Source organism: Nilaparvata lugens, chromosome 1 (assembly GCF_014356525.2).
Source record: "Nilaparvata lugens isolate BPH chromosome 1, ASM1435652v1, whole genome shotgun sequence".
Classification (NCBI taxonomy): Eukaryota; Metazoa; Arthropoda; class Insecta; order Hemiptera; family Delphacidae; genus Nilaparvata; species Nilaparvata lugens.
Window position 1 is genome coordinate 73,197,932 of NC_052504.1, and position 16,484 is coordinate 73,214,415.

The 16,484-nt window shown below is 33.7% G+C and overlaps 1 protein-coding gene across 1 annotated transcript in view; it reads right to left on the reverse strand.

Annotated features, from left to right (window-relative positions):
• LOC111054090 (synaptotagmin-15) overlaps positions 1-9,745 on the reverse strand; it is a 138,529-nt gene extending 128,784 nt beyond the window's left edge. Inside the window, exon 1 of the mRNA XM_039442532.1 lies at positions 9,637-9,745. The gene's annotated coding sequence lies outside the window, so the exon portion shown is untranslated. The remainder of the gene's footprint in view (positions 1-9,636) is intronic.
• Positions 9,746-16,484: the final 6,739 nt, after the last annotated feature.

Sequence of the window (16,484 nt, forward strand, 5' to 3'; positions counted from 1 at the left end):
GTAATTATTATAGAATGGCTTAACAAATATTTTGAGTGGGTAAAGTATTTAGTTAGTGGTAGGTATTTGCCTGCATCACATCCATAAGGTCATACACATACATAATTCATTTTCAGCTTTTCCCCGTTATGAAAACGAGAATAGTAGGATAAAAAAGTGGTGGATCAGCGAAACGTTTGGTGGAAGAGGAAGAGGGAGAATTGCTTCCTTTAGACAATGACAAAGCTGTCAAGCGTAAGAAGCTTCAGCAAACAAAAAATCTGAGAAACATGAGGGATCGATTCCTCTTCGCTTTGCACCGCGCTTCTTCAAACAGGGTAACACCAAATAATGACAATCCCCGATCGCAATGTAAGATTTGTTTTGATATTACAGAATTCAGCATTTCTGTGTTTTCAGCAATAACAATTCTTCATGATCGTATAATATTTTCACATTTCAGTACTGGTAGCGACCTAGCGACACAAAGTAGATTTCATGCTTCATAGCTCTTTGTATAGTAGGGAGGATAAAAGAAAATTATTACAGCTGAATTTTGTTATATCTGGCTGGAGAGCAATGAGATGAAAATCCGTTGCTGGAAAGTCTGTCAGTCAACTCTGAAAATGAGTGTATTATAATATTATCATCATCATCATCATCATTGTCGTCATGGATTAGGCTTTCCAAGCCTGTTCCGGCTTCCATTTCTTCTTCTTCTGCCTATTTGCTTGTAATAATAATAATGCTCTCATGTAGCACAATTATGTTTTTTGAACCTTGAAAAACTTCCTAATAGTTTAATAATTATGATAATTATTCATGTAGGAAAACAATTATATTTCTCAATAGGAAGTTTTTCGAGGTTCAAAAAACATAATTGTACTACAGGAGAGCATTATTATAGACAATTCAAATTCATTTCTCCAATATTGGGAGTAGCTTGGTTTATTTTTTTTTTTGTACAATAATTGCTTATAGAAAATAGAAGGCATCCACTAAAATAACTACGGGCTCAGTTAGACCCTGAGTTACTCATGTTTTCTAGTGAAGTTTATCGATTACAGGAAAAATAGTTGAAACGTTTCACTTTGAAAGTATGAAGCGGAAGTGATAGGAATCCACTAATGGAATAATGGATAATAGATCCACTAATGGCTAATAGGAATCTCTAATGCTACATCGTACATATTATTATAGCTCTTCATTCACATGGATTAAATTTACGCTTTTCAGTACAATGTATTTATTATAGAATGGCTTAAAAAATATTTTGAGTGGGTAAAGTATTTAGTTAGTGGTAGGTATTTACCTGCATCACATCCATAAGGTCATACACTTACATAATTCATTTATTTGTGCATTGGAAATGAAATGAATAAACTTGTCATGACCTTGAATCCACGCGCTTAAAACGTATAACTGTCCTGGCATCAGTATGTGTCACGGCAGTCCACTCGTATCAATACAAATCATAGAAATTTCAAATAAAATTTAGAATTAGATTTAGAAATGACAACTTGACCACACTGTTGAATATGCATCGAATGGATCTCTCATTGAGAGATATAAATAATATTCAGCCCTTCAAAGTAGTGACAAATTGAATACTCTTTCATTGCAATATCTAGCTATTGAAATATTCACAGTAAGAATCCATAAAGGTAATTGAATCAATGTCGATAGCTCTGATCACAAACACTTTAGTGGTCTGGCTTGCTTATCAAAGACCGGCACTAAATGATGATATTACAAACAACAAACATAGCACACGATATCCAAAGGGTTGCATTTCATTGCACAAAGCTTGATTAGTCTATGAGGATACTAGCTTTGCTTCTAGTGGAATTCAGAGTAGAGCACAAAGCACAATGTGTTGCATAACTCTGTTAGTTTCAATCTAGTTTTAAACCAATTTTCCGCATTTCAATTACTCATACACCCTACACACATCCTTTTAAAATTAGCTATAGAATCAAAATGGGATAATATTTTTAAGAAAAAGAGAACAAAGTTTTAAAGAGTAATATTTTTAAGAGAACTCCTTTTTGAAGAGTAAATCTAATCCCTCATTCAATCAGTTATTTTCAGTTTTTCATGCATATAAGAATAGAATAACCAGCGCAAAATTTTGCCTTGCTACTGAATCTTTATCTTGAAAAATAACACAGATGCATTCATAAATTGTAATTTATTTCAATATTCAAGTTAATTTTTACTCGATTCACATGTATAATTCGAATAGTATTTATTATTACAGTGATTTGTTTCAAGATTCAGATGAATTTCTATCCGATTCTAATAAGAACAATTAAGGTGCATACAAGATGCTGTATCGTAGAATCCAGTATCCAAGAATCCAAGCTAGACTTTACCTAATATAAAGCAGCCACGGAGCCTCCTTCTTCAAAGGCTATGATAACATAAGCCCTAGTCTTATGCGTAGGTAATAAAAGAAGTGTTGATGATGAAAGATAAATAGGCATCTAAACAAGCTGGATGTGATTTCGAAGCACACTACTGTCTATCAGTGAAGCTCCCAGCACCACTTAACAAATCCTTGTTTGAAAGGTTGTAACATATTTAATTTGGATTGATAAATAAAAATCCCTAGCTGAATTTATAGGTCTAAGTGAAGTAATTGGCTAATATCGCCAAAGAGATAACGTAAAGATTAGATAATATCAGACGTCCTGGCTAAACTGTACAACAGCCTAAGAGGAATGGAAATAAATTTTGCTAATATATAATATTATATAAAATATTGAAAATTGAGGTTGGGCATAAACATTTTAGTGATCGGCGACCTAACGATCGACCGAGCCATACAACGTAGAATCTGACCAAACACCTTGGCAGAAATTTATTGTGGCAATAAATACAGTATGCAATTTGAGGAACTAAAAGTCTCACGTGGCTAATTATTGTAATGTATGAAACAACTAATAACCTATAAAAAATTACTTAGCATGTAAAGAGTATATTTAGAAACACAACAAAAATAATTAAATGTATTAAGGAAGTAGGAGGTTACTGGGCGCATGAATACTGTAATAATTTGCATGCACCAATCAAATAGTGGCAATTGATAGGCGGCAATAGTGAGCCGATTCAAATATATTTGTATATATTTCTACAAATAATAAGAATTTGTAAAAAATTGTTGTATAGTCTATGTTTTGGATATGGCCCGAAGGCAAAGACATTATTAAATATATAACATAAGTAATAATTTAATATTTTAGTACAGTCTATTTGAGCCTTGAATGGCGGAGGAATAGAACATTCAAATTTTATGCAAATTTAGAAATCCGAAATGAGAATTGTAAAATTGAGAAACGAGAACCACACTCGCCTGCCAACTGCCACCATGAGAGGTCACTAAAATTATAGAGCATAATACTTGCTATATCTTGTAATAATTTAAAGTTAAATTGAATTACTAAATTTCTTATAAGACTTTGTGATGTTCTTATAAAGCAAAAGTCATTTTTAAATAATTTTGTAACCCCTTGGAAGAGACGACTCCGGCTACAATAATCCAGGACCACCAGGAGTTGGATCGACATCAGCAGCTCACAAGAAAATTCCGACACGTGAGTGAAAAATATTGAAATAGTGATAGGGCGCCCTCAGTGCTTCGAAATTACATAAGAATCAAAGCTAGCTCGTCGAAAGGGTTTTCTTATAAATTAAGAATTTGGTAAAAATACTTGCGCAAGTAAATGTAGTAAAAAGGTATTTTATAGAAAAGTAACGAATCAATCCATATATTGGAAGATCTATCAATCAAAGAGTAAAAATCTAGGCTGTTAATACATATTCATATGATCATTAATTCTGCAATATAATTTGCGATAGTTTATTGTAGCTCTGATTCACTAGATGAATTGCTCTATTTATTCCTTCAGGTGCCGAATCTCGCACCCTGAGATTAAAAAAATATATTTATTACAAAGAAATCTATCAGATACTATAGAATTTAATAAATATATTTGGATTACTAGTTGTCGGTTTATCAAGCTGATTTTAAGAATTTAGTTTGAATGGAATTGTCCAAGTCGACAGGTATTGGCAAGCTGATATCGCAGCTACATGCAAATAAATGCATATGATCATAAAATAAAAGCACATGGTAACGTTTCGTGCTATAAATTTAAAGAATAGTATTTAGCCTGTGATATTTTTGATTTCGATTATTGTTCTATCTTATATTATATATTTTTTGTCGCTCTATATATTTGTTGCTCTGATTTATTTTGCAATATTTGTTAATATATGTATCAAATTGTTCATGGTGTGCGATTTATTTTTATTCCTCAATACTATAGGATAAGTACCATATATATATTTTTTAATAAATTATCAGTATTATTTTTATAAGCTCCTGTATGAGCCATTAATGTATGATGACAAGAACATGTCGTACTAAAGTGAGACTGTATCCTATAAAAAACCACGACCTGATTTTTATAGTTATTAAAATATTTCATGCTCTACCGACTGATGCCAAGCAGGAGGCTAATCGTCATTTAACTATAAAAAATAACGTGACAAGGTGTAACAAGAATGTGTCATGAAATTTGATTTCTATGTTGAAAAAGAACTTTGAAAATGATTTGCTGTTTATGATTTAAATTACTGATTACATTAGAGGCTATATATCTTTGGAAATTTTATAGGCTAATAGCACAAAAATCAGCTATGTAACAATATAATTCTATTGTACTCCATACCCAGACGTCTACACTCTATAGATCGTGTGACCACACCCCAATTATCAACAAAGTACACATCAGATGTTTTCTATCCTCTCTGTTTACATATCATTATCTGGAACAACAGCAGCTTATTGTCGCTTCTAGGAGCTTAGCGCTCAGACAGAAGAAAATACCCAGCCGGCACGATAATAAGCAGGAAACTATTGTTAAAGCTGTAGTATTTTTTATTACTGCTATAAATGCATGGATGCTTTGAAGGTGTAATTGAAAAATTAGGAGTGACAATAGAAAAATGTTATTGACACAAATTAGAATCAAATCCCTAAAGTATTAATAATTAAAGTTATGTAACTAAAAGAAGTAGGATATTACGTATACCCCATACTCGTGAAATAATTTATGATCATTCCACACATTCAAATCCATCTTCAACAGTTGTGAGCAGTGAGTAATCACCAGAAAAATAAGCTTCAATTCAACACTAGAATTATTCATGTATAGTCTTGAAGGCATCATCTTCTGTCAAAAAACACAGTCACAGGAGATGCCAGTTTTTATGTGAAACTGATGAGAACTTGTGAACTTGTAAGAGAATTATACAGAGTGGGTGAAAAGTCCGAGAACGGCTTAATATCTCATACACAATAGTTATTTGTATATCTAGAGTGAAAAGAACAACTTTTTCTCCCTGTGGGAAAAAGTTTGAAGCCCGAGGCGAAGCCGAGGGCAACAATTTTCCTGAGGGAGAAAAAGTAAAATTTTTATAGAAACTGCAAATCAAATCATTTTAATAACTTACGTTATTTGTGACAATGTTTTCTAAAAACATAACCTAAAATCTAAACCCTAAAAACCGGTCTCTGATTGGCACTGCTGATTGCGCTATCTATCGGCAAAAGTTGTAACAATTATCAGCTGGGCGGCTATCAAAAATGGCTGACTCCAGATCACGCGTTTCAGATTAGAATTGCAGATGAAAAATATCTGTTGACTGGTATTTTAAATAGTATAACATATTTTTAATCTGTCTATAGGATATCATATTTTTTAATAAGTATAAATTTTTATTCTACTATATTAAGTAGGTAATAACATACAAACATAATTTCATGAGTTGATCAAATTTTTGTGCTATTGAATTCAGTTGACTCAATGACAGACACCTCTATTATGCTTCCTCATCTGAGCTTACACCTTCTAACATATTTCAAATCTTAGACCAGTTATAGAACTATATTATAAAACTATAGAACTATATATAACCATAGTTATAGAACTATATTCTATAACTGGTCTAAGTTTCAAATGTAGGTTATTAAAATAGATATGCTTCCCATGTTAAATGGAGTTACTTTTAAGTTCTAGGGAGTTTTTCTCTTTTTTCGTCCCGAGAGCGAAAACGTGACATTTTAGTATTATGTTCCAGGGAGTAAAGTAAGCACTTTAGACAGTAGCTGGAGGAAAAGGTTATTTGACGGTGGGTGTGATTGAACATCCTTCTCAAATTGAAAATACCACTTTACTATTGAAAATGTGGTCCGCCATTTTGGATCCGCTATGTTGAATACAACTTAATTTTTTAATAGGAAGGTTATCATGCAATACATGATTTTGATACGGAATTTCAAGAAAAATGAATGGCAAAAACCGCACATAGATAATTATATCAAACCGTTTAGAAGATATTCACATTATTCAATACTATTAAAGCATAAAGGACAGAAAAAGTATGAGGACGGCTTAGTATCTCATTAAAAATGTGATTCCAAGGTGGATGTGATTGGGGTATCCTACTCAAATTAAAAATATTACTTTAATATGATTTAAAAATCTGGTCCGCCATATTGAATGCAACTTTTTTTTTAATAGGAAGGTGTCATGCGATACATGATTTCGATAAGGAATTTCAAGAAAAATGAATGCGCAAACTTTATGACAATGACTGATTTTATATGAACTCTTTTGCATGGTATGATCTAAATCTAAGTTACCAATCTCTGATTGGCTCATCCATCAAAAATGTTATTCATGAACACGGTTATTTGTTGTTGATCAAAGTGGGGACGAGATTTACGATTAAAATAGAACAACGTTATCAGTAAAATAACTGTGTTCCTCTTTTGTGTGAAACTGAATTCACAGAAGCTGCAGAACAAAATTACTACGTAGACCACTAGAATAACTCCATACTCGGTTACCGACCCAATAAGTTCAAATCCAATTTCATCCGTGAGGATCTCTAATTCAAAATAATTGCACCTATTCATGTACGTTACTCCAAATAATAGCCCTCGAGCAAGATGGAATTGACAAAATGGAATCTGTTTCACAAAGGTGTGCAGTCACATCGAACGAAATGTAATCTGCGGTTTAATTGCATTTTGTCTATTGACAGCACTCTACATCAGAAGCCTATCAGAAACCTATTAAAAGTATCAGAGCCACCTATCAGAAGCCTAATATATTATTAGGTATCGATCAGTAGTCTGTATTTCATATCAGATGACTATATTTTATCCTTATTGCATCTAAAGACCAAGTAATATCAGATACTTTAGATATTGTGAAATAATTGCTATATAAACCTCATGACTTAGTACCTCCAGGACAACCATGAATCTGCCATATTAATAATTCTTAGCGCTGTCATCACGGTTACTCCATCAGCGCACACAATTTATTCATGCATTCACGCTCAGGACAAGTGATCATCTCACCTACTTCATTGATGATGATGTGCTTGATTTCAGAGTTGAATGTTGTACGGAGGTACATTATACTCTGTTCTGCGTCACTATGAGAATCATTATTATTAGAGCTTAATTTACGGAATCGTCAGCAAAACTAGACTACAAACCATCCATTGCTACCATTTCCGACATTCATCTTACTTTATTTCGATGCTTTTTCTATATGGAATGCCAGGCCGATTCGAATAGATATCTGATCATCATTATAATCAGAAACACGGTTTTCATTATACGATGTGTGGCTACAAAATAACTGAGACTGATGCTCTCACATGTCCCAAATGAGAGCGATCATCAGTACCTTCGTGTGAAGCCTTCTTTTTCGAATGACTGTGGATGAATTATTTTGGTCTTGACCTCTAATAATTGTTGTAGAGTTGTTTTATTGTATCGCCAGAAAAAATGAACGTGTAACAAGCCAAAACAAAAAATATAACATGTAACTTCAGAGGAGCGATAGGATTGATAATATTGTCATAAATATTATTGTAATAAATACAAGGAAATTAATATTTATCACATGACTATTTCAATAGTTTTAGCTATTCCAAGATAGCGAAGGAGAATCTGAAGGTGATACACGGCCAAACCTCCCTCTCTCAAGTAAAAAATGTTGGAAAAGAAATGGAAAGAAAAGTCAGTAAACTGATGACCATAATTTAGCCCAACAGTTCGTAAAATGACTAAAATTGTATGAACTAACCAAGACCGTGTCTAGCGAATTTCAACAAAAAAGGTGCGAAATGACGCTCTAAATTCTCCCTAACAAACAGAATGAAGCTCACGAAAATGTTTGTCCTAACACTTTGAATGCGCCATTGAAAATAACAAGAGCTCCTTGAAAATAGTATTAACATGTAAGATGTGTTAAATCTTGGTACTATGCGCTATTCCATGCACTGGAGGTTGTGATAGGAAAAGTCAAGGATTATGTGGCGAACGACGTCATGAAGGAGCTTATAGAAGAACACGTTCACTACTGTTTTTAAACAATGGAAAATTTACAGGGGAATCCATATCACTTGATGATGAATTTTTTTTCATTTTCAACAATATAACAACGTTCTTTCAAGGTAAGTCCAAATTAGGAAACTCTGTCAATCCTATCGGAAATTACAGCAGTAAACTTTACAGTATTTTTGGATTAATGTTGTAGATCCTTGGCCGTATTTATAGAACCAGCTACAAGGATAATTTGAATGTGTTCCTGTCATTTGTTGCGTGGCAATCAAAGAATGCTGTTAATAATTTACTCAATAATTTTTGTAAATATGAGCGTTTGAATCTTGATTCATCACCATCTGCAATCACTTTTGCTGTATTATGTCGTATAAGAATGATAATCGCGGATAATCGCGTATGTGGTTCGAGATGATTGCGGCTCCTGAACTTAACTGTATTTAAATATAAAGCTCCTAGAATATACAGTATGCAGTGAATATCTCATATAATTGAAAATTGAAAACTTCAGTCTGGAACTTATTTATTCATAAAACAGGAATATTTTGAGTGGAGATTATTTCTCTAATCATCAGTACTGGCTTCAACAATAGCAGCATAGGTAGTCATAACAATTTTAGGATGAAGAATATTCCCCAAACATGGTAAATCAATTACAAAAATCGTTGGTTGTAGCCAAAATTCAATTCTATTATACATTTTCAGATAATTTCTTTGGTATCTATCTCAATATTTTGAAAGTCCTTATGATATATTTTTGAGGAATGCCAGTTATCAGATGTTCCCAGAATAGAATAAAATTGGGCCGGGCAATGGATAAAAATAAAAAGCTTTATTGTTTAGGAAAGTAGACTACAACAAAAGACAAAAAGGAGGAAAATTCTGAGTTGAAAAAACGTACAGAAGGAGAAAAAATAATCAACAACAAAAAATATTATAAAAATTTTGCAGAGAGAAATGAAGAGTTTAAAAGGAGACGTCAGATAGAAAGAAGAGGAAGCATATTTTAAAAAAATATGACAGCAGAGGACAATAATAGAGAAAATTAGGAAAAAATCAGAGGAAATTCATTAAAAATCAAAGGAAATTTTTCTTGAATATGAATCACCTATGCACTTTCTAGAATTCATTTTAATAAGTATAAGTTTTCCAAGACGAGAAAAATCTTATTCACACACTTTTGGTACAGGGCAAATTTTCAATGTTGTGATCATTGGCAAATTTACCTCGGCTAGTGATGCTCTGACTATTAGATTGGCCAAGTCCAATTCGATGAGTTATTTATGAGTTTGGGCTAAGCACACCCGGCTGAGAGGAGACGCGCACTGACTCTCCATAACCTGTAGCTGACTTCGATTCGAGCGAGGGGGCTATAAAATTCCCACCCTCACTCTAAATTTCCCACTTGCTAACGAACATCAAGTGGGGTGAGTCTTCTATGGTCTATTTGAATACTAATGCAGCCTCTTTACTTGTCTGTTACACAATTCCGTGTTCTTATTTCAGTGTTATATGTATGTGGTATTTAAATTCGATTAGAAGTTTTCTAATTTTATAAGAGTGAACTCAGTAGAACGGAAAAATATTTCAAGTACAAAGTGTGTTTTCATTCTATCCCAACAGATGGGTTACCCGAAAAGTTACATGTTTTTGCACTTTTTAATACATGCACGGAGAATAGCTGTTTCCTACATTGTTTCACATCTAGTTCTCTACCGCACTCTAATGTAAACCAACAGAAGACGTGCCTATATATTTTTATGTTCCCAATCAAGCAATTGGAATTAGTTAAATGTGCTTAGCAGTACTGTTCAAGATGCATAGCATAATTCCGTGTAAACATAATACAGTGATAAACTGGGAGGGGTGAGTTCACACCTCAAATTCTTTAGGTATACGATGTAAATCGGTACCGGTAATAATATAAAAAACATATTCAATCATATTTATAAAATAATAACTGAGAGTTTCTTGTGGATAATTTTATTTTGAAGAAAGTACTCGTCGACTCAATATGCAGAGCAAAAAGCGAAACATCCAATACCATAAATACACTCAAACCTTGGAAATTCAGTTTTAAATTCACAAGCTTCCAAAAACATAATTCAAAAATGAACGAATTGTTCATGCTGAATTTGTCCGAAGTCTTGCAACTCGAATTCATAAGTTTAATAACATACACAACGCTTTGCCTTTTATTGAAATTATCTAGTGTAGGCTACTATTCACAAAAACTTTATTTTCTCAAATCGATTCTAGAGATCGAGTTTATGGATAGTTAGTTTAATTCACTTTTTGCTATTAGAAAAAACGACTAGCAGTCATATATTTTACAACTAGTAGTTCTGCGAACAGTAGACCTCGCTCATGAATACAAATTTCAATCTGATGAAAAGGGCCAGTACAGTATATTGTGAAGATTTAGCCATGATTGTCATCTATTATTTTCTCAATTGAAAGTGCTAGAGACACTGTTTCCAGGGACACCGGACTTATCAAGGAGTACGTTTATATCAAATACATACCTTTTAAATGAAAAAGACTAAGAAATTGTCAAAAAACCACAGATTTATTGATACTTAGAAAGACCGGTTTCGGTCATTATCAGAGTTTATCAGAGATTGATAAACAATAGATGCGAAAAAGTATGGCAATGAATCGCTTTATCTTCAAAGACACCATTCTGGATTGAGGTTAGTTTGGTTTTTTAAATATTACAAAAAAACCAGAGGTTTTATCAAAAATCGTTACACATACGTTTCTGCGCCTTGTTTGAAAGAACTTGCATACCAAATTTCATCCAAATCAGACAATAACTGCGACTGTAACTGCAGTACAAACAAACAAACAAACAGACGAAAGCCGATCGAGTCGAAACTAAGACCTCCGCTTCGGTCTTTCTTTCCAAAAAAAGAAATTCTTTCCAAAATTCTTTCCAAAAAGAAAATTAAGGTACCCCAATTTCAAGTTTTCTATACGTTTCAAGGTCCCCTGAGTCCAAAAACATGATTTCTGGGTGTTGGTATGTTTGTATGTGTGTGTATGTGTGTGTGTGTGTATGTTTGTACCCTATGTCTGTGAACACGATAACTCTATTCCTAATTAACCGATTGACTTGAAATTTTAAACTTAAGGTCCTTATACCATGAGGACCCGACAATAAGAAATTCAATAAAATTCAATTCAAGATGGCGGAAAAAATTGCGGATAATGACTAAAAAAACATGTTTTTCACGGTTTTCTCGAAAACGATTTTCTTCAAATTTATACCATAGGTAGCTATTTATAAGCCCTATCAACTGACATAAGGCTCATTTCTTGGAAAATTGCAGGAGGGTATGAATTTCAAAAAATCAGTCAAGTCATTTGTGAGAAAATCGTGAAAAACATGGTTTTTTAGTAAATATCCGCCATTTTTCTCAAGAATATTGCGGAGCTCCTGCAATTTTCCCAGGAATGAGTTTTATGTCAGTTGATAGGGCTAATAAATAGTTATTCATGGTATAAATTTGAAAAAAATCGTTAGAGCCGTTTCGAGAAAACCGTGAAAAACATGTTTTTTTAGTAATTATCCGCCATTTTTTCTGCCATCTTGAATTGAATTTTAATTGCCCGATCCTCATCGGATAAGGACCTTAAGTTTAAAATTTCAAGTCAATCGGTTAATTAGGAATGGCGTTATCGTGTTCACAGACATACACACACACAGACCAACACCAAAAAATCATGTTTTTGGACTCAGGGGACCTTGAAAACTTGAAATTAGGGTACCTTAATTTTTTTTGGAAAGCAATACTTTCCTTACCTATGGTAATAGGACAAGGAAAGTAAAAAGAACACATAGTCGAGATATTTCATCTGTAGAGCAGCTGTTTTGACGACTTTTAAAAAATCATCGAATTTCACAATTTATGCAAAGGAAAAAGTACTCTGAAAACAATTATATACACTTATACAGTAGTCTGATCATAGTTTCAAATATGTTACCGCCAATCGTCAGTATGTTATTCCCCTAAATTATTTTCGTTTAAGAATGAGGCTTACAGTTCAATGAGCAAGGAAAATTGTGTGAGTGTACCACACCAGATTTTTCTAATAGCAAAAAGTGATTTAATAATAAGCAGTTCATGATGGAAAACAACATTGAAGAATTAGTTTAGTTCTCGTTTCAGTTCCATGGATATAACGATATTCGATGTGAATTATCAATGAATCGGTTAAAAAACTTCTGTTGAGTCAATTTCTTATCCTATTTTTTTGTTGAAATGTAAAATGTATGTTCTAGTTTAATGTGGGAAAATCATGGTTGTGTGGGAAATATAACCAAAGTAATTAAGCCGAAGTTCTGATGGCAGCCACATAGATTGGTCCAACACCATTAATGAAGGCAAACTTGTCTCGAAACTCCATTAAAGCAAGAGCAGATGAGGAATATGTCATCAGCTTGGCTTTAATCTCCTATTTATCAATTCAGCGCGACAGGACTGGCTCAAGATGATTATGAAATCATAACAGGCATGTATGTCATAATATAATTTAATCATTATTATTGATTGATATAATTTATAATTATAACATTTGAAATTAATTGTCCACTCTTGAAAGTGTGTAATTTCTGAAAAATCTGTTTTTATCAAACTTGCAACTTCTTGCACTTTATTTAGGACTTATTATACTTCAACAATGCATAAGAAATAAATACCGAAAGTTGTAGAGCATTAAATTATCTTCAATTCGAAGTATTGACTCGTCACTATTTCATGGTTCCCTTCAACTGTTACACAACATTTAAATAGTGACAATCGGAAGATGTACTTAGTCGATTTGGCGATTCCGTGGAATTTCGATTTTTCCGAAAATATGACTCGTTTTTGAATGTTAACTTTGATGTTAAAACCAAAATTGAATGATTTTGATATTTCTGAAAATAAAGGATGTGAGTGATTCACTTATTATCCACTTATTATTTAGAAAAAAAAACTTTATACTTTAGATTAAAAATATTTATTATTTATAGAAATAAAGGATAATAAGTGATTTTTTAATGCCCGATCGCTCGATTTGGCGGAAAAAGCAGATAGCTGGAAAAGTAACAGAAAACTCGAGATTTTTGAGACACTGTAAAACGTTTCAGAGCTAGAAGGTCAACTTTTTGTATTTGAGTACTCTAAGGGCCGTTTGCACAGTGACAGTTCAAACTAAATTTCATTTTAAACTGGATTAAATCCGTATCAAGTCTCGTTTGTTATAATGTGTTACATTTTGAGTTTAAGCCACCAGCTGATTAAATTCAGTTTAAGCTTTGACTGTGCAAACGGCCCTAAAAGTCCAGAATCACTGCAGGAGAATTCTGTTTGTTCGGATTTAATTCCAAACAGCCTATTTCTTCTTCTTTTTTCTCGGCATGAGCTTCAGCCTCTTCATCTAACTGCCTCCATATCAAACGGTCACCTGCCTTCTGTTTCCAACCTCTGACCTTCATCAATCAATCAATCTCCACTTCATCCAACCAGCGATTCCTTGGTCTGCTTCTTTGCCTTCTTCCCTCCAACCTACCCTTATACATTTTTTGGGGGCATTCTCTGTTCAGCCATTCTTACTAGGTGTCCAATCCATTGTAGCCTCTTGGATTTTAAATGTCGTACAATGTCTCTACCCGGGAGAATATAATTTATTTCTTGGTTTGTCCTCTGTCTCCATTCACTTCCTCCATTAATACCTCCATAGATTCTTCTACAACCTTTCTTTCAAAAATATCCTGAGCTTGGATGCATAAGAGTTTGTGATATTCAGTGTTGGTAAGTCGGTGACTGGACTATAACTAACGTATCCAATAAGCAGCGATGCGCACTGAATCTTGCTCAGTTCTGTTAGTATTTAGTATAGGTACCTACATCTCCAGGCAAGCTAAAGCCTTAGTAGGAATAGATCATATCATATTTATATGGTCGAACCCACCCCCATTCCTACGTCAAAATACTCTAGCCAGACTAGTCAAAATTAGGCCTATAATATGCAACAGTGAAGAGTGTACGAGTTGTTTATCTCGAATACCACCACTAAAAGAAAACAGGGGATGGATGTGGAAATTGATTTGTTACTTTTGTTTGCATTTAATCATCTAAAAGAGAGAGACAAAGCATGGAAACAAATAAGATTGAGAGAGACGGGAATCTAATATAGATAGGAGACGCCTTGTGGTTTGAAGGAGAGGGAAGGCTGTCGCTCTCATGATGGGATTAAGCGTTGAGCAAGCTTAGGGTACTCGTGCAAAGTCACCATCATAAAACCTTTCCTTCAATAAAAACAAGCACGAATAACATAATACAACCATGAAAACAGAGCTTAGTACTGATGAGATACTGTATTCGAAATGGGTACTGTATGAAGACAGTGTTGGTCTACTACAATAGATTGTATCATATATAAAAAAATTCCTTTACTTTTAAAGACGGAGCGCAGTGACTTGAAAATCCAGCCTCAACTCTCAACAAAACAAAGCAAATGCAAATCTAGATGTTAGCTTCTATTTAAAATACAGATGGAAATTACTGAGATGTTGCATTTATTCAAAATTTTATTCAAGATCTATTTAAAATCTTTCTTTTAATTTCACTTTACACTGTCTCATAGATCCTGGGATAATGCTCCACTCAGCAATCTTAGTACAGATTTTTCATGTGCATTCAAGTTCAATCTTACTACAAGTTTTACTTTCCTTGCCCTATTACCATAGGTAAGGAAAGTATTGCTTTCCAAAAAAATTAAGGTACCCTGATTTCAAGTTTTCTATACGTTTCAAGTCCCCCTGAGTCCAAAAACATGATTTTTGGGTGTTAGTCTGTGTGTGTGTATGTGTGTGTGTGTGTGTGTGTGTGTGTGTGTGTGTGTGTGTGTGTGTGTGTGTGTGTGTGTGTGTGTGTGTGTGTGTGTGTGTGTGTGTGTGTGTGTGTGTGTGTGTGTGTGTGTGTGTGTGTGTGTGTGTGTGTGTATGTCTGTGAACACGATAACTCCATTCCTAATCAACCGATTGACTTGAAATTTTAAACTTAAGGTCCTTATACCATGAGGATCCGACAATAAGAAATTCAATTCAAGATGGCGGAAAAAATGGCGGATAATTACTAAAAAACCATGTTTTTCACGTTTTTCTCGAAAACGGCTCTAACGATTTTCTTCAAATTCATACCATGGATAGCTATTTATAAGCCCTATCAACTGGCATGAGTCTCATCTCTGGGAAAATTTCAGTAGCTCTGTAATATTCTTGAGAAAAATGGCGGATAATGACGAAAAAACCATGTTTTTCACGGTTTTCTCGAAAACGGCTCTAACGATTTTCTTCAAATTTATATCATAGATAGCTATCTATAAGCCCTATCAACTGGCATGAGTCTCATTTCTGGGGAAATTTCAGGAGCTCCGTAATATTATTGAGAAAAATGGGGGATGATGACTAAAAACCATGTTTTTGACGATTTTCTCAAAACGGCTCTAACGATTTTTTCAAATTCATACCCTGTATAGTTATTTATCAGATCTATCAACTGGCATGAGTCTTTTTCCTGGGAAACTAATGAGGGGTCCCCCCCTATCCTTGAGAAATGGACTTTGTAACCTCCATCTTGTGCATGAGGTAGGTAGGTAGGTAGAGCAGTTTATAAAAAGTACACAGCAATACTTTCCTTACCTATGGTAATAGGACAAGGAAAGTAAAAATAACACATAGTCAAGATATTTCATCTGTAGAACAGCTGTTTTGACGACTAAAAAAATCATCTAATTTCACAATTTACACGAAGGAAAAAGTACTCTGAAAACAATAATTATAATATATACACATATACAGTAGTCTGATCGTACAGTAGTTGCAAATAATATGTTGCCGCCAATAATTGTCATGATGTTATTCCCCTAAATTATTCTCGTTTGAGAATGAGGCTTACAGTTCAATGAGCAAGGAAAGTTGTGTGAGTGTACCACACCAGATTTTTTGATTTAGGAAAGCAGACTCACAAGTAATAGTCTTCTCAGCTGACACTGGAATCGGAACAAGTTCTTTTTAATGCCGGTT